Source organism: Seriola aureovittata, chromosome 17 (assembly GCF_021018895.1).
Source record: "Seriola aureovittata isolate HTS-2021-v1 ecotype China chromosome 17, ASM2101889v1, whole genome shotgun sequence".
In the NCBI taxonomy this organism is placed as follows: Eukaryota; Metazoa; Chordata; class Actinopteri; order Carangiformes; family Carangidae; genus Seriola; species Seriola aureovittata.
Genome location: NC_079380.1, coordinates 15,108,421 through 15,127,974, shown reverse-complemented (window position 1 = coordinate 15,127,974; position 19,554 = coordinate 15,108,421). Strand labels below are relative to the sequence as shown.

Here is a 19,554-nt window from a genome sequence, read left to right as displayed (position 1 = left end):
TGGTCATAAAAAGATATAAGGTATGTCTGGCACTCAGCTTCAGAAAGCACACAGACACACTGTGAAGTCAGGACAGAGCCAGACAGGATAACACACAGGCACACTCATAAAATCCCACCTCCTACCACATCCCACCGTTTAGTCTGACCACACTGTCTGTCAGGCAGTTCCATGGATAGGAGCTGTTTTATCTGTCTGACATTTGCAATGACTTTTAGATAAAAAAATGTTCTCTGACACTTAATGGCTGAAAAATATCAGCAGATTTGACTGAAATGAGCACATCACAAAATATTTACCATGCAGGGAATTTTCTGTATCCAATAGAGAGCTGGCTTTTAGACTCCATCTGCTTTAAGACAGTTTGTCTTCCCAGAGCAGCAGTGTCAGAAACAAAAGCGATGAGCGCAACTGTCAAATAGATATCATGAGTCAGATTTAAATTTTTGAAGCTAATACTTCATCTCTGATGGATTGCCTGGAATAACTTTTAGGTGTCTTGAAAAAGGGGAAAACAGAGCACTGAAGAGCAATTTCAGCAATTTTGTCCATTCCAACACCCTTGTAGCCATATTTAGTGTCAGTATATTTTAGTGTCAAACCCTCACCTAAAGTTATCTTTGGCATCAATCAACTTCACTATACCAATTTTTGTTCTTTCTTGCTTTTCTGTTTCCTTCTCCTTCATTTTCATCAGCCAGCCTGTCAGTCATGTATCTGTTCAATAATTCAGAACTACATTTTTCTTGCTTCATCTGATAGAGAGAATCTGCGGCCTATTGGAGCTGCGGAAACTGCCTCAACCTGAGACTGGGCCGTGAAATTGGAGTGCCAGGCAGGCATTAACCTGGCTGGGTATGTACATATTAATATGCTCATTATCTGCAGCACGAAGGGACATGTGGTCTGTGGCACACCGGTGACATTCAAGAGGACACAATGCAAAGGCACATGTGTTTGCACTGGGAAGTATGTGTGCAACCACACAGTGAGTATATGCACAGAAGCTCTCCATCTTTAACCTGCACCACACACACACACACACACACACACACACACACAAAGCGCACATGACCCAGTCCCCTCTCATACACCCACGCTCATTTTCACCATTTTGTGTTAATTCCCTCCACAGAAGGTGTAGGACAGCATTATTAATCATGTGCAGCTTCTGACTAAAAGCCAGCCAAACAACCCCAGGAAACAAACAGTAACTTGTTTACGCAGAAAATTAATTCTCTGTCATGCACATCTTGTTTAAGAATTAAAGAAATTAGCCTAGGGTGAAGACATATCCATGGTGTGTGTTCGACCTTGTTCTCTGCCTGGCTGTGCAGGGCTATATTAGGTTGCTGTAACAGACCAAAGACAAAACGAATGTGCAGTATCACCAAAGGATAGGAAATATTTGGAGGACACAGTGGAGGGTGTAATGGCAAACAGTGGACTAAAACAAACAACAATCAAACACAACAGCTATTTCATGAATCACCTTTTATTGTTTTTAAAATACTGTTTTTATGCTGCTTGTGTTTTTGTAATGCTTGAGTTTTGTGGGTTATCGATGCAGATTTGTTTTTTAGAGTAGCATATAATTTCAGCCTGTGGCAAAGCATTCATCAATACATCTTTTTTGTTTCAGCAGTTTATCTTACCTTCTTGAGTTATCAGCTGCCCCTTTACCCCTGTGATCTTACAGTTAATGATTAACTCCTGACTGGAGGTTTGACGTACCTGGGCCCTGCCTGCTGTTTGGATCACCACAGTGAAGAATCATGGGAGTTTTCTGGTTAGAGAGCACTTAGTTCACTCGTGCTTTATTCCCCCTATCATGAAACACCACTCATTGTGTGCTGGGGTTACATAAGTACACACTGAAGGCTTGTGGATTAGCATAATGACCATCTGCAGACTTTAAAAGCTGTAATCAAGTTCCTCAATGAATCTATAAATGCTAATTAGACTCATCGAAGACTTCATGTTCAAAAAAGAAAAACACATTTTAATGTGCCTTCTAGCACAGTTTCACTGTAGAGTGAGCTGAACAAATGAATCTGCAGAGGACAAAGACTTACTGAGACTGAAAGACTCCTCTTTCCCCCTTTTTCTTGTATTGTATTTGTTTCTTTGGCAAAAAATATTACTCTATAGAGTGTTATGGAGGACTCTTTTGATTATGTCCATTTAAAGATCTGTGTGTCTATTCTCAGAGCAGACATAAGCACAATTTCTTATAGCCTGACTCATTGTCCAGTCTATCAAACGTACTCCCAGTAGACTTGAGAAACATTAGCGCAGCTCACTCAGCTTGATACTACCGGCGGCAATATAGGAGGGATGAGACGTAAGTGGCATCCACACACAGTCTAAAAGCATTCAAACCATCAATCGTATAAAATTAAAGGCTGATATACATTTAATGCAAGGAACTCAGAACTACAACATCTCAAATTTGAACAATTTGATAAAATATTTTCATCAACATACAACTGTAAACAAAGAGGGGTTTCAATTTTAAGCAATAAAAACATTCCATTTGTCCACAGCACAGCTTGTATTTATCTGGACAGAAGGTTCATCATCATTAATGCTGTTAACCACACAACATTTACACTCACCAACATATACCACCCCAAACATTATAACTTTTTCTCCTTACTGTGTGACTTCAACAAATATTCTAATAGCTGGAGACCTCAATACTGTCATTAACCCCACAATTAAATGTGTAGTAGTACCTTCAGTATCTCAAGAAACTGGCACTCCACCGAAATTAGAAAACAGGGTATGAATGATTATGGATTTGGCGATAGGAGAAGAATGAGCGAACCCAATATTCATATTTCCCCTCCCTCTATCAGTCTTCCTCCAGAATTGACCTTTGTCTCGTAAGCAAGTCACCCAACATATCCTAGAAAACACAATTCATTTGATCATCATCAGCAATCACACTCATGTTCTCCTAAGCCTCTGACAAGATGGCACTTCAGCACATCACTTTTAGAGAATCCAGATTTCAACTCACTGATCAAAAGAGAGTAGTCATCCTTCCTGGAGATGAACAACTCAACAGAAATTTCACCCTCACTGTTTTGGGAAACAGGCAAAGCAGTAATGAGAGGTAAAATCATATCATATTCATCACACAAGAAAAAGAAGCAACAAGAACTGTAAAACACTGTAGAGCAAAGGATTAAACATCTAACAATCCAATATACCAATAACCCCAGTGAACAAATGCAAACCAACTTTCATAATTCGACTTCAAAGTATCATATACTTAAAACACATTTCCTTTTTTAACGCAAAAAAGAGAAAGCAATTATCCTGTCCATACTTAATTCTACAGGTCTCATTGCCCAAAAAGTATACGAATGATGTCTTTCAAACATTTTACAGCAAATTTGTACCCCTCAGATCACCTACCCATACAATCAAACATGGATGACTTTCTAAAGAACCTGGACTTACCAACACTATCTTGAAGCAAACATTTTAGATGCTCCCCTAACCTCTGAAGAACTCAATAAAGCCCTGAATAAAATGCCCACTAATAAATCACCTGGACCAGATGGACTTACTAATCCTATGGACACTTGTTGGATATTCTATTACTACAATTTTACAGAGTAACTGCAGAGTCCAAAACCACCTCCACCATCACCATGCACATGTAATGGCACTGCTATTAAAAACCTAATAAAGACCCAACCCACACTTCTAGCTACCGTCCTATCTCACTAATAAATACTGACTTAAAAATTATTACTAAAGCCCTAGCAACCAGAACAGAAACAGTCATACCTAATCCACCCTGACAGACATGCTTCATATAAACAACCATAATTGTATCATTAGATCCTGAAAAAGAATGTGATAAAGTAAACTGGACTTTTCTATTTTGTACCCTGCACGAGTTTGGTTTTGGGGAGTTGTTCATCCATTTGATAAGAACACTGTGCACTTCCCCTGGGGCCACAATATTCACTGAGCTTCACACTTCATCAGGAAACCAGACAACGATGCCCAGTCTCACCATCCTTATTTGCCATCTTTATTGAACCACTTTCAGAAGCATAACAACAAAGCAATGAAATTGAAGGAATTCAGGGTGGCAATTCATAAAATGCGTCTTTATGCTGATGATCTATTAGTATACTTACAGAATTCTTATATGTCATCCCCGGAAACTTCCAACATCATTAACAACTGCTCCACAAACTCACACTACACAATAAACTGGGATAAATTAGCTATACTACCACTGTCTGAAGATGCTTGGGATTGTGCAGCCCAAGATCCCCCCACTTCACATTGGCAACATAAAATATTCAAACATTAATATTTCTCCTAGGCTGTCAGAACTCTTCGACCTCAATTACACCCCTTTGCTTAAAAAGAAAAAAAATTAGAAATTGACTTCAAACGCTGAACCAAGCTGACACTCAATGGAAGAATTACTACAGTAAATATGAGAACCTTACCTCAGATTAATTATTACTCACCCAAATTTACTGGAAAACCCCCAAAAAATCTCACTCTCAACCTTACAAAATGGAAAATCACAAGGAGGCCTATAAGCACCAAACTTCATCCACTACTTTTTGGTTAATTAAGTAAATGGACCTGAAAGCACGATGACCATAAACCATGGCTAGAACAAAATCAATATAAAACCAACTCAGTTGCAGGACGTCCTTTCTGCCCAGGTCCCTTTAAAAACCATTTCTGTCCAACATCCAACAACTGTTTTTCTCTTTGGTTCCTTCTCTCCTACACAGTCATGGATAGCAATTATGCCCAAGTCTCTGTTCAATGCAAGGCTTGTCCCACTGTAGTATTGTATGTGTGTGATGTCAAGTAATGTCTTTATGCTAAAACGCTGATTCTGTGTTTGTCTTGCTTCACCAAAGAATTCAAGGATAGGAGGGATGAGACACAGAACATGAGGACAGCCTAAGGTGCTGGTGAGTAAAGACATTTAGCCACATGCATGTAGGACAACCTGAGGCGTGGTTGTGGGTGGAGTGCATCTCCCACTTTGTCAGCAAGTTGCATGAAACTAATTTGAGATACTCCTCATTATACAGCATAAGTACATGTTTTACATGAAATATGCATGATACAAAATAATGTATGAAATTTTAAGTATACACATTATTAATGTCCTATATATAACGTCAACATAATATGGTGCAGTTGGTGATAACATAGTTTGCTGCACCAGTGGCTCCTAGCCATTGCTGCTATCATATTTTGACCTTTACTGTTACAAACAAAAGGCTGTAAAAGGCACAGTACATTTGTGGGAAAAGATATCCAGACATATGATCCCTTGACATTATTGTGTACTTCAGTGACCATAAGAGTGAAGTAGTGTCGATAGAATTTGCTTTAAAAAAAGAAAAAAGAAAAAGGCTTGCAATTAAAGAATGGGAATCTCTTTTTCAGTGTTCAGAACATTTGTAGAAAAATAAAATGAGAAAATAACAAAGAAAATGAACTCAGTGTCTCAGTGTTAATTATTACATTCTTACCAGCTGAGTGAGGCTTGATGAATTAAAGTAAGAATTAAAACACCAATAATTATTTAGGACATTAAAGTAATGGGTACAGAGTCTTATGATTGTTGAATATTGTGTTCCAATAAGTGCATATTAAACAAATTTTAAAAAAAAAATACTCCCCTACTGTGTTGCTGTGTGGCTGATTGTAAGTTCACCTATATTATTATTTCAACAAATCTCCACATGTTCCCATTTTCTTATATAATTGATCACATAACCTATAGTGTATGTACATATATCCATACATTCAATTTATTCATTTTCTTTATTATTTAAATTTTAAATTTTACTCTATTTTAGATTTAACTATAGAGGTTCAAGGGAAAAGAAAAAAAATGTGCAGCAGCTGAACTTTGGTTATTTTGTGGTCACAAGCACACCTGTGGAACAGTGGATTAGAAGTACACCATAACTGATGTGATGGGTCCGTCTTCAATCATCTGCTCAAATGGTCTGTTTTCATTCTGTTTTAAATAGGAAGCTGCTTCTCATAGTTCGGCAGAAGTGACAGAACAGCACCATAAACTGGTGAGGGCAGATGGACAGATCTGCTTGGTAGGAGATTATAACATGTTGCTTTGGTCCTATGAGAACTGCAATTTAATGTAAACCTGCAACAAGCTGGGCGAAAGCTGATGTGGGACATTTTGGCTGTGACAGGAAGGCAAACATCCACCAGGCCCTGATATTTACTGTTTAGAGGATGAAATGTCAAGTGGGTGATTGATCAGGGCTAAAAATAACCCTTTGTCTGGTTATGTGTTTAAAATCTGAACATGAATCTTAGACCACAGACCTTGTTGGTTTAATTATTTTTAGAAGGCTTAAAGCAAGGAAAATTTCTTTGCCCAAAATGTGTTGGGGGTTACAGTTGGATGACAGTTGTGTCGCATTTCGTGACCGCTTTCAGAAAGACAAGAACAACAAATTTAATCACTTCTAAATTTGAAACCTCACCTTAACTTGAAAAGTCCAAATGGAAGAAAAATGCATCATCTACTCACCCATTCCTCAGTCGGAAACCATAACCTGGTATTTGTATCCAAGTCCAAGCACAATGTTCAAAGCCTTGAATAATAGCCTATTCAATACATCTATCTTTCAAACGTTTCAGTGCTTGTTCCTCCATTGGTCTCTAAACAGCGTACCTATGTGGCATAATAGGCCTAGGCTACTGTTGTCAAACGACTGCCAAATTAGTCCAAAAGATTATGATGATGATGATATTAAAACAAAACAAATAGATTATTACATATATATATAGCCATATTCTCGCTAAGCAACAGAAAAGTAGCAAGAATATTTTCAAAATCTTTGAATCTAAAACAAGTTCAATCTAAGAATTTAATGTTGCTTTATTTTAAGTAAAAAATAGATGAAAAATCAATAATACAAACCAAAAACCCAAAAGAAGCAGTTTTCTGTAAAAAATTAGTCAAAAGAATCTTTAACAAGCCTAAAGGATTTTTTTAATATATAAATATGTAATTGTAATTTAGGCACTGCGAAATAAGTAAGACGAAGGCCATATCATTCCCAGTGACACATGATGAAACAGACAATTACACACAGACAGATCACAAACCACAACACAAGCAACAGCAAGCAAAAATTAAACCAGGCCAGGCAGCCCTAGTTTAGCAGTGTCAGGGACGAAGCCTGCATTAGTTAGTCAGAAACTGGAAGCATTGACTCATCATCACTTCCTGTCATATTGATGACATGCAATATTATAAATCTATCTTGAGGTGGAATTTTCCTTCAAAAGTAAGACACGTCATGATTTTCATAGTGTTTTAACAAACAGATTGACATAATCTGAAATAATTACATTTGTTTGAGGATGCCCATACAGTAATTCCTTAAGTTGGCAGTGTCATACTTAATCTGATTATATCAAAATCACTCTGTCTGTTTACATTGCCCATTCATTTAGTGATACCAAACTCATTTTGTCTATTGCCATTGTAATGTACAAGCATGAATATACATGAAGGACAGTTTAATACAGTAATTTCTTCTGACGGTACACTAATGCCTGTCAGTGGCAATGCTGAGAAATGATACTGATGGGATATGTTTAAACAGCCACCCCACCCTCAGCACACAGGCCTCAAGACTATCTCTAATAATGAATATTTCATCCCAACAGATAACACAAACATTCAGTTCAGACATGAAGCAGTCAACATTTCATAAAAAACCTCCAGGAGACAGCACACTATGGGCTCATCCAAACTTTTAAGACTTCTTGGCACATGCACAAACACATACCCGTAAAAAAAAAAAAAACGCCCTTGTATCGGCTGCCCTGAGCCACCCTCGCACTAAAACCACTTGTTTACTCAGTGATCCCATGTTGGCTTCCAGACCACAGTGACCTGGGAGCAGGGTAACTTTCTGTGGCCTTGCCTGCCTCGTAACCACTGTCCCTGGCTGAAGATCAAGGCTGTCTGAGTTTGGTTAAAACACAACCAGTGAGAAACAAGGACCCAAACAATGTAGGAGGAAGAAAGTGAAACAGGCTGGGACAGAAGATGCTATTGACAGCACAAATGACATACAAAAAAACCCATATCTGTAAATGTGTTCAATTCCCAAAAATGGCCCACTCTATTACTTCTAATGAATAATAGAGAACACTAATGTTATTTATTGGTGCACTATAAAAAAATATCCCAAGAGATATTATGTGTTTTATCATTTTTCTTCCTATAGTCTTCCATTGGATTTCTTTTTATTAAGTATGAAGTAGGAGTAGTGATTCAGGTGTTCAGTGCAAAACTGATTAGGTGTGGGATGATAAATATTGTGAGCAAAAGCAGAGTCAGCAGAGCACATATATTGTACGAGTTAGCATAAGGTTTTGTTTATATTTCTCAAGAGGAAGGTGGAAGATCGATGGACTGATGGTGCAAGGGGAACTGCAGAGCCAGCCCTGATATTGCAACTACAAATACCTATTGACAGTTGCCCGAGGTGACCCAAAGGTCACCAGGAAAAATATCGATTATACTCGAACTCAAGCCTAATTGGTTGGTATTGGGAAACTTGGAGGATGCATGGAGAAAGATTGTATGGGATAGCTGTAAAATGGGGACACAAATGGGGAGGAATTATTTACACATTGCACTGTGAGGGGCAGGCTTCCATAAACCACACAGGTAATCCAGCCATAGATCTGTTTCAGGAAACAATTCAAACAATACACCATTCACCAGGTGAGAATTTACACTAACACTGAAAAAGTCTCAAATGTATTGCACCATTGTAGCATTAAACAACTTTCAGGGCACTGTGGTGTAAACAGGTTCCCCACCTGACACGCTGCAGCCTCATCAACAGGGACAGGGCTCACCTCAGCCATCAATAGGCAATTATTCTAATGCAATTAAACATGACTCTTCCTCTCCTCTTCCAATCAATACAGATCATTTCCTCTAATCACAGGAAACGTGTCATCAAGGTTCAGCGGGGGTGTGACTCCTGTAATTAAGCCTCAACACTCCTCATCGTACTTATGAAAACCACCGAGCAAACAGGCCACTCGCCTCCACTCCTTAACCTCATCCTTCCTTGGCAGCATCCGGTGCTGTCTAATTATAGGCTTCCAGGATGAAAAGTCATGGCCAAACACAACATATCCCACAAGCAGGGCACACACACACACACACACACACACACACACACACACACACACACACACAAACATACAATGTTAATGTGTAAGGATGTAATGAAAGGAGAAATGTCAGCCTGTTGTTCACTGGACAAGTTAAGCTTTGTGTATGTGTGTTTTCTTATATTTGTGTGTCTGCCATGTCTTTTTATGTTTGGACCCATGGCCAACGCCCTGTAAGCGAGTGGGAGCAGAGCAGTAACAGGATGTGGCCCACGAGCGACACAGCAGTAGGACTAAAGCCATGCCAGACTCTTGTGTAACAAGCAGCCTGTTAAATCAGCCAGAGCCAAGAGGAGGAAGTGAAGGCCAGAGGCTGCCCTGTTGCAGACATATCCTGCATGTACAATTAAATCTGTGGAGAGGATTGCCACATCATCATACTAGCTGTCTCTTGACTGTTCTGATTACCCAAAACATGTCATGCTAACCTGGCAGTGTGGGCAAAACCATTACCAGGAAATCTTATCCCAACAAGAGGCAGGGCATAGAGTACAAGGTAACCGCGTATGGTCAATGTGTGAAATTGAGGACATAGTTGAAAACTGTTGTGGAACAGCTGTAAACAACTGACATTGCATCGTATTTGCATTCTGCCTGGCATCGGTAATTGTCAGCCCTTTTTCTGCTTTCTTCTCTACTACTCTCTGTGTTCACATATACAGTATCTTAATGCAGCTTAATTGTCAATAAAACTGTCCTCATTGACATGTTTTTCTGTTTCTGTTGTCAGACAATGGAACAAGTTTGGAATTTTGACTGAAACACAGCCCATTAAGACTGCATGTTAACCAGCAATCACTTCCGAGCCGTTTCCAAGCTGCTGCTCTGCACTGCCAAAATAATATAACCACGACGTCGTCTGACCAAATCAGCAATCATACAAATTAAAGACAAAGACTGTGCTGTGATTTCAGCTAAATTTACTTATAAAATGATCACTCAGAGAGAAAGTGTCTAAAACAGCACACAGCCTCTGGGTAAGAAACTGCTGCTCCACCTCTCTGCCATTCACTGAACAGAGTAGACACAGAGGGGTGTACACAAAAAGTGTCTAAATTTAGCTACAAATGTGTTAATTTGGCAACACTGCAGGCTGTAAACGCCTCCATAGGAGAAACTGTTTGTTCCAGTTCATTTTGAAAGAGTCCAATGGTATAACCTCATGACTCAGTCATGTGGCATTCGGCTGACCAATGGTGTGACTTGATCACTCAACTCTATCATTCATTCAGTCAGTCAGGCAGTCATGGATATTCGTGTTAATAGGGCTAGCCCCGCTGTTGCAGTTCAGCCAAAAGTACAGTGTGTAACATACAGTACCATATACAGGTATGTACTGTATCTGTTTCTATAAGAATAAGATATAAGAGAAGTCAAGATATCTCAAAAACACTGCCCAGATTGCTGTGCAGTTATGCAGGTTATTCATTGTCCCCAAAAAATGATTCTTGTTAATTTTTATAACTACTATCAGCTCAAAATGGTTGATTGACAAGTTAGTTTAAAGCTAATAGCTGAATTTTCAGGTCCCCAGAGGATGGCTCCTGATGTTTTTGGTGACCACCATAACCTTTTCAGAACCATCAGTCCAAAGTTTCCACTTGCACACAATGAAAAATCTAAATTTAAAAGCCAGAATATCATGAAGTTGGATCTCCATTTTTTTAGCACCAGTTTCAGGAAAAAGTTTACATTTTGTCCCTGTATAAAAAAAATAGGTTTTAAGATATAATATGATAACAAAACCAACAGAATGTGTGGCCAATTTTTAGAGCAGAATGTTTTTTTTGGATTTCCCCGAACTATCATGTTTGTGGGATTTCTAAAGGTCCTCCAAATTAAACTATAAAACAGTGGTCTCCTGTGTTAAAGTCCAACATTTTCTTGACCTTACCATCCACCCCATCCATTTGGGGCACTTGCACTTCCTCTTGGGAGGACAATCTTCTGTATTTTTTACTAGTGTCTTCTGTAGGAGACTCTAGTAAATAATACAAAGTGCAGCAATATTTTAGTTTCTCTGGTCCTGTGCCTTAAATTCAGTACTGCTACCTTATGTATTTGACCTCATTGACCTAGGATTGAGCCATGGTACCAGTCTCTGGAACTGCACACTGTATGCTGCACTGGTCTATTAATTACCTGTATCCCACATGGACATTGATTTGACATTGATTTGCCTATTGGCCATTGGGGGCGATTTATAATTTTACTCTATGTACTGGATGTTATTTCCACAGCATCCAAAACCAAGGCAGGAATACTGTGACTCTAAGACTTTTGTATATGGCCAGCTAAAGGCAATATCCAAAACATGCATTATTGGAAGTGACACCTCGCGAACAATATCATCATTATTCACTCATGCGCATTACTTTTGTTTGGTTGAGCAGTGATCCAGCTTCAGTCCTGCTGGAGGAGATACAGCCCATGATCGCCCTCTGAGGCATCACATTCTGACATCCAGAGAGCTAATATGACAGCATATTACCACTGCAACCAATAACCTTGCTGAAAAATAAGATTCTGTTCTGCTACAGTGCGTGGTCACAGGCCTGTCCTCTCCCACTGTTAGGGTATTGTTGTCATACCTTTGGACAAGGTGCTAATTTAACCTTACGAGCCACTGAATGTGATCTTCAGCGGTTGTTATTTTCATGTTAACAACATGCATTGAGAATGAGGAGCTGGAGGTGCAACAATAATAAATCTCTTTCTCCAATGTTTTGAAGTGCAAAGTCATTAAAATAGGTTCCTGTGATAAGCGCGTTGACCAATAAGTTAAGTGGAAATTGAAAACATATACTTTTCACCTCATGTTCATTTGCAAGCTGCTTAATTTAGAGCACAAGTTGTCTGCTCTGGCTAGACTCACCAACCTTTTGTTGTACCACAAGACCACAACCACACAAACATGCACATGCATGCACATACTCTCATACTAAGTACTACTACTAGAAGATAAAATCTGACCCTCGATAGATTGACAGTGGCTTATCTCTGTCCTTCTCACCACGATCAGAACAAACGCTGCACTTTTGAACCAATTAGCAGAGTCGCCCACTCAGTCATTAGTCTGCTCCTCTTCCAGGTGTGTCAGCATCTGATGTCAATGGCAAAGATGAATGCTTTTGTTGGCAATTACTCAGTTAATAGGCCCAACAGGGAGAGTTCAAGATGTTTGATGTTTTGATGTTTGAAGATGGTTTGAATCAGTTATCAATGAAGTTTGCGGGAGGTGTACTAAATGTTTTATTGTAACTGTAAGTATAGTGCCAGTCAGCAAACAGTGTAAACACAGTTATTGTGCAGTTGCTCTTATACAATTTCTAATTTCTAATTCAATATCTTATTCACAAAAGCAAGAAAAAAAGAACACATATTCAACAGCTTTAAGACAACTCAATATCTTCAGGGTGGTGGTCAGGTGGATAACAGGTGTACAAAGCACACTGGACACTGGAGTAGTGATTCACATTCATACTAATGAAGTGTTGTAAGTGCCTAAACAGAACCATAAAAAGTTTAATAATGCTGTAATTGTTACCAGCAGTTATTTATGACTAATACAAGAGCAGATATTTTGACGGAAAACGAATGAAATACATTAGCAGTGAACATTTTGCCATTTGCCAAATCTATACATTAACAAGATTTCCACATTACATTAAGATAAACTCTAATCTGGGTGGCAGGTTGTTTCCTTCAAAATGTATTTGTTGCTTCTAATCAGTTGTATATAAACATACTTTCAAAGAGAAGTAAGAGAAGATGTCTTGTTACTAAAAGGTGCTGCACATGCAATAGCCAATATGGTTGTCAACAGCTGTGTAGCTTGGTCAGCTGTCCTTAAAAGCGAGTGGCTCAGTGAAGAAAACTCCTCTAGGCATTTTGAAGGCATCAGCCTAAATCAGAGACAGAGACGGCAGAAGAGAGTCCATCCCTTAGATTCATGTATTGCTTATGTATGCAATGCTTCTTCCTTCACAGAATGTGTTGGATCAAGAACAAAATTAAAAACTAAGGAGGCACTCCAAAGTAAAGTGTTGACAGCAGATGTGTTGGCTTTGTTTTACTTTTGGTATCCTTGGCTCTTAAGCAATCTCTCAGTAGGATTAGTAAACATGAGTGCACTCTGTGCTGCTCACTAATGTCAAGTTACATCTTTTCTTCACCACCATTTGTCCGACCAACAGGGGACTGGAGCATATTCCAGCATGTCCTTGTTGCAGACAGGGTAACACAACGTCACCAGTCTATTCTTCAGACAGCAGAAAAAGAAACACACAAAGAGAAAACCAAGCAAACTCTGCATAGAGAATTAGGATTGTCATGTCATGTATGTCTTTGCATTTAAAATGACACATTTGTTTTCATCATCCATCATCCTGGAAAACGAGCTTATTTGATCTCGATAGTCACTTCTGATTGAAGTGAAAAAGACAGACATCAATCATCTGGCCTTTGATCGTGGTATATGAAGTGGGACCTTGGGTGACAAGAAGATGTCAACTACTTTGTCAGTGGATGACGGACCACCCGAGCACTCTGATGATAGATAGGCCAGTAGCTGCTGTTAACACTGTCATGTCTCTTTTAGAAAAAGTCAGTTCATACACACACACACACACACACATACACACACACTCACACACACATTTGATTACACAAAGCTCATACCACCATCTTTTCTGTGCTTTTCAAGGTCACACCCTACCATCCCCTAATTTAAAATCCCAGAGCTCAGTTTTACTCTTTGAGTCTCTGAGATAAAGAGATCAACACAGCGGGACCACTGTACCACTGTGCATGTCGCCAGTAGACTCATTATTCTAATTCTGTGTCATGCTGTGATTGGCGGAGGGTCCAAATGAAAGACTAATACAATCCTTGCGCCACAGTGATGCTTTACATGGAAATTCATCTTATACGTTGAAAAGCATATAGCCTGTAACATTAATGTGTTCGGCACATTCCATTTGACATTATTGTGTAGTGACTGAAACTGTAAGCATGTAAGTCAAATGTAAAGTCACAGATTTAAATCACCACACACACACACTCACACAGGTTGCATGAAGGAAAACAAGTCATCTTAAAGAAAAAAGTAAGTGGGAGAAGTTGGTTCAGATTAAAACTGGGTCTGAGCAAAAGCAAATTTCACTGAGTTAGTAAGTGGAATTATTTGGGCGTAAAGCACAGACACCTACAGTCAGTGATGGATCCTTTTCACACAATGTCCCTCTCATGTCCCCAGAGAAGTCCATTTTCAGCTTGTTCTCAAGTCAAGTGAATAAATGTGTCATTACTCACCACTCCCCCTCACACACACTCTTTCTCCTTCTCTGTCACTAGTTCAGACTCACACAGCCACACCCTCCTTTCTTTCATCATGCCGACATTGCCCAATGACAAGCCATTTGTCAAAACACCATTTTTATTGCTATTACCCGCTCACATTATTCTCCAATTATATTTTCTATACTTGTGCCATTTGCACAGCCATTTATCCCTCAGTTTGGAGTTAGCTGTTAACAAATCATCAGGCTCATAAAACTGCCTAACAGAGCTTGATGTGAGTGAGCTTATGGCCTTTTATGGAACACAGTGATAAAGACTGACATGTATATATAGATTTTAATATTGCTCCCCAGAGAGACACTGTGAATGTTTGATTAATTGGACTCGGATATACATGTTGGGCCCTAATCTGGTCCTAGAGTTACCAGTCTATGTTGTTGTATAAAGTTGATTCTTGCAGTTTGACATTTGTGAGGTCTGGAAGCTCAAGTTGAAATTTGCAAAGTCTGCTTCCAACCTGAGGAACAGAGGGGCCCTCGGGTCAAACATTCAGACACACAGACAGACACAAAAATATTCCTCGGTGGATTCCAATGGGACAAACCAGACTGGAATCCAAAGTATGCGCTGATTTATTTATCCTTAGTTTTACCTCATCTGTTACTCTCTCTCCTCCCTGCCCATCTTATTTTAAACACAAGGTGAATCATTCTCTAATACCCAAGACTAATCAAAATGGTATAAGACCAGGTTCGGCTATGAAACGGAGAATGATTTGGGTCCCTGTGTAGCTGAACTTCTCCATCATTCGTCATTGTTTCCTCCTTGGGTCAAAGGTTACCCAACTCTTGCCACAAAGTTTGATGCAGAGGAATTACCCTGGGAACAATGCCCTGGAACCAAAGAAATATTATCTATATAACCTTCAAACACTATGCTATATCATTTACTATAGTTGAAATAAAAAATTCAGGCTGCACAATTAATCAAAATGTAATCGAAATTGCAATATGGTAATATCCAAATTGCAGGAGCTGCAAAAAATCACAAGAGTTGTTTGATAAAGGTAAAATGTGTCACAACATTGTTGTGCATTGTGAGCAACATAAGTGCTGTGGTGCTATAGAGACACCCCGGCCTAAAAATCATATTCTCCAGACATAAAGGAATATGTTTGTTTGGTACAAGACCCAACAAAAATCACATCATCACTATCTTTACATTTTCTTCAGTCAAAATGAAATGCTAAAAGACCATTCCAAGTGAAATCACAATTGCAAGAGCTGCCAAAATAATCAAGATATGATTTTCTTTTTTGGATTTGCAGCCCTATTAGAAATATAATATTATTGTCTTAAAAATAGATTACCTTAATTATTATTAACCATGAAACAGGTCATTTAAAAAACTAAAACAATGTGTGCTCATTTTTATTAATTATGTCACACTTTCTCTTTTTATATCAATGCTATCACTGCGGAGATTATAACAAAGGGCCAGTGTGTGTTTTTCTTGCAGAGGTACATTAGTGGATTACTGCTGTGGTGAAGGTGTTTTCTTTACCTTTTCTTCATCACTTACCTGTGAAAACTAATGTCACAATGGCCTGGATGTGTCGATGAAACTTGTTTGTAAACTATATGTGTGTATGCAGTGCTTAAACAGTTTTTTCTACATTTTACATAACATGGCAATTTCATAATTTACATGGGGGAAAAATCATTATAAAATAAATACAAAAACATTAAAGTGTGTTTATTTTTTTACAGCAGCTTGCGACTTGCTAGTGTGTTAGAAAACTGTCAGAGGTATGTGTGCATAGTGTTGCTCCACTCATGGTCAAACAATGAATTTAACACCAGCAAGTCGCTTCTCAACAATGAAATTTAATGGGAGCCCATACAGAGTTGCCGTGATTAGTAAAAACACCAACGTGGTATTTTCATTTCTCTTCTGGTATTACATAAGATGTCAAAATAGTTACCGCTGATTATGGAGCAGTTTTACCATTAAAAAAAAATTCTCAGCTGCACTGTGCTAAAGTCATTGAAAATGAAACGAATATGACTCCTTGGCATGAAACCAAAGCAAAAGAGATGGTTGCTGTCTTCAGGTCCTTTGGACAAATTGGAAGCATATTACTTTTTTTGTTACCTTCTTGACATTGTACTTCCACATTAATTTAGATGAAAATGGCATCCAAGCTGAATCTCTCAATTTCCCTTTTCCACAAGTGTTCTTAATTGCTTTATTGCAGAGAGCATAAATGATATAATTTCTTCATAATGAACAAATATAGCTGCTGTTTTTTTCCCCTCTTGTTTGACAGTTACTCTTTTCAAAAACAGGTGAAACAAAACCTTTCTGCAATAAATGTATTTTTAGTTCAGTGGGAAAAATCTGAGGTTTTGAGAGCAGACACATGCAGTTTCAAGCAAACAATAACAAATAATCCCTCAATAGCTGATGTACAGTAGATTAGGTCTGTGCTCACTGGCAATGTACACTGATGTTGTGTGCCAACTGTAGCATGCTCGCAGGCTCAAACTGCTCCAACAATAATATGTCCAAAATTTTTCATACGTCATAACTTTTTTTTTTTACTCTTTGGACTGAAGCAAATGATTTAATTCGTGGAATACCTTTTAAGTATCAGCAGATTCAAACATGTCTGCGCATGCCAATTTGTTTTGTTTGGAGCACAAGATGAACTGAAAAAGCAGGCTCGCCTTTGGGAGAATAATTTGTTTGCTTGTTAGCTTTAAGATCCTGTTTAATTTAGATGCACAAATCTGGCAGTGGCATGAACTCCAACTCAGGGCCTCTGGGAGGAGGGGCAGAAGCCAAGTGAAGCTCTTCCAATCCAGCGTGTTTGGTGAGCCTTGTGCATCACACACACCAAAGGCATGTGTGTCATTTGTTCATTTTATTACTTTGTGTAATTCCACTGAGCTGAGAGCATGTCTTGCTTCCCCGTCTGCTTTGTGACAAAAATGGTTAAAGAGATTTTCTGAGTGTGTTTGTGTATTTTTGTCTGGCAGTCAAAAGGCCCGCAATCGGCATCTTAAATGAACACTGTGGCACTTAAAATGTGATTCATTTAATCCTGTGAAGTCTCAGACAAATCTAGTCCAGCCCAACTCTAAGTGCCGACCGCAGTAATTGCTGCGAGTGTTTTCTCCCCCTGCCGTTTAAATGAAAGGTGTGATGCACTTTATCAGCAAATAGAAGAAATAGCCTCTGAGAAGGCAGGTAGGTGTGTTTTGACTGCAAAACATCTGTGGAAGAGGATTAATGTTTGTGGACGATAAATAACCTGATTTGAAACCTTTTGATCCAAATTAAGCTAACCAAGCGTTTAAAACTGCAAATGTTTAAAATAGCCACAAAGCCACGAACTTGGCTTTACTTTTTAAGTTAAAGACATACACACACGCTCATTGAGTTTGATGGAGTATATCTGGTCAACACCACATTATAGGTCAGTGTCCTAATACAGGATGGGGCACGGGCCAAGGAAGAACCCATTAAATTTTGGGGCAGATGTGGATCATTTCCGAAGAATTTGTTTTTTTTCTCTGAAGACTGGTCTATGTTGTTTGACTTTGGCTTTGGTGGCCTCTGAGTTCTGTATTTGCATTTAGATTATATCTAAATATGTTTTAAACTTTGCAGCTCTAAACTGCTTTTTTTTTATTATTATGATTTTCTAGGCTCCACATAGATTGTATATGTTTTATGCTTACAATGCTCACGGTTCTCAACAGCTCACCAGATATAATTGTTGACTGCTGCTCCCTCCAGACAAGCACAGGCAGGCCAGCTGCACAGATACTGCTGGTATAGTAAGTCAAGCATCTACTTGTCAAACATACAATATAGAAAAAAAGTACATAATGTCAAAAAGCACAAAGGTGCAGGTGCATTTACCACTCTATATGCAATAAATGGTCTGTTTATTGTGAATAGACTGATAAATGCACTTGTATGTTTGCACAGTTTGACATAATGAGGCTTTGTGGCGTTGGATATTATAATCTAGAACTGAACAGCAACTGCCATTAACCGCTGTGTATTTCATCTCTGTTCAGTCATTATCAAATGTGTGTTTTTAAGTTGTGTTTTATGAGCACAATTTGTATTTTGAATTTAATTTAACATAACTGACTCTAACTGAACTAAAGCAGAGCAACAGTAAAAGATGACTGAGTGTTAGACTTGAATTCAGGTGGCCATAAACACAACTGCAAACTCTGTGTCTGCTTTGTTGTGTGCTTACCGGCTTATTGTCAAATTGTCTACTAAGCTGCTCTATTTATTCATCTATTTATTATTATGGTTGTGTTGTGTTAAAGAGGCATACAGTGCAGTTGCTGCTGAGACAATTAGTTGATTTAAGTCAATCCAAAAATTAATCAAAAGCATTTTTAGAGTCACTTCATTGCTGAAGCCATTTAGCAGAAATATTTGCTGATTCCAGCTTTGTCAATTAGATGTGACGATATTTGGACTGTTTGTCAGATAGAAGTGCTTATTCCACAATTTTCAAAACTTTAAAAAATTTTCAAAAATAATTTAGTTGCAGAACAGCTTTAAAATATCTTTCTTGTGGTATGCCCTGCCCTGTATGACAGAAGCTCTCAAAAACATTTCAACTCACAGAAACTGTAACTTTTGTTCCAGCATAATAGCTCTGTTTCTGTCTATACTGCAGAGTACTAAGTACAGTAGCCACCTGTAATTCTGTAAACCTCTCATGCACATAACAGTGAACTCCTCATTTTGCTGGTGACCCCAGGGCTCATCCTCAAGGACCCATCAGAGCCCCCAGAGCCCACTTGGAGAACAAGTGGCTTCTTGTGCACTTCGAAGAATGGCTTATAGGTAGGTCACACATAGACATCGTCTCTCAGATCATATATTGTACCTGCAGAATAGTGTTTCAGGTTGTGCCAACGCCCCCTGGCTGCGTTCAGGAGAGTTGCAGCCTCGAAGGGTTTCCGT

General features: G+C 38.7%; 1 long non-coding RNA gene across 1 annotated transcript; it reads left to right on the top strand.

The window, feature by feature from the left end:
• Window positions 1–768: 768 nt before the first annotated feature.
• On the top strand, window positions 769–10,094 carry LOC130184611 (uncharacterized). The gene is made up of 3 exons (XR_008830025.1): window positions 769–855; window positions 4,914–4,967; window positions 9,428–10,094. It is a non-coding gene; the product is annotated as an uncharacterized LOC130184611 (long non-coding RNA).
• The last annotated feature ends 9,460 nt before the right edge of the window (window positions 10,095–19,554 follow it).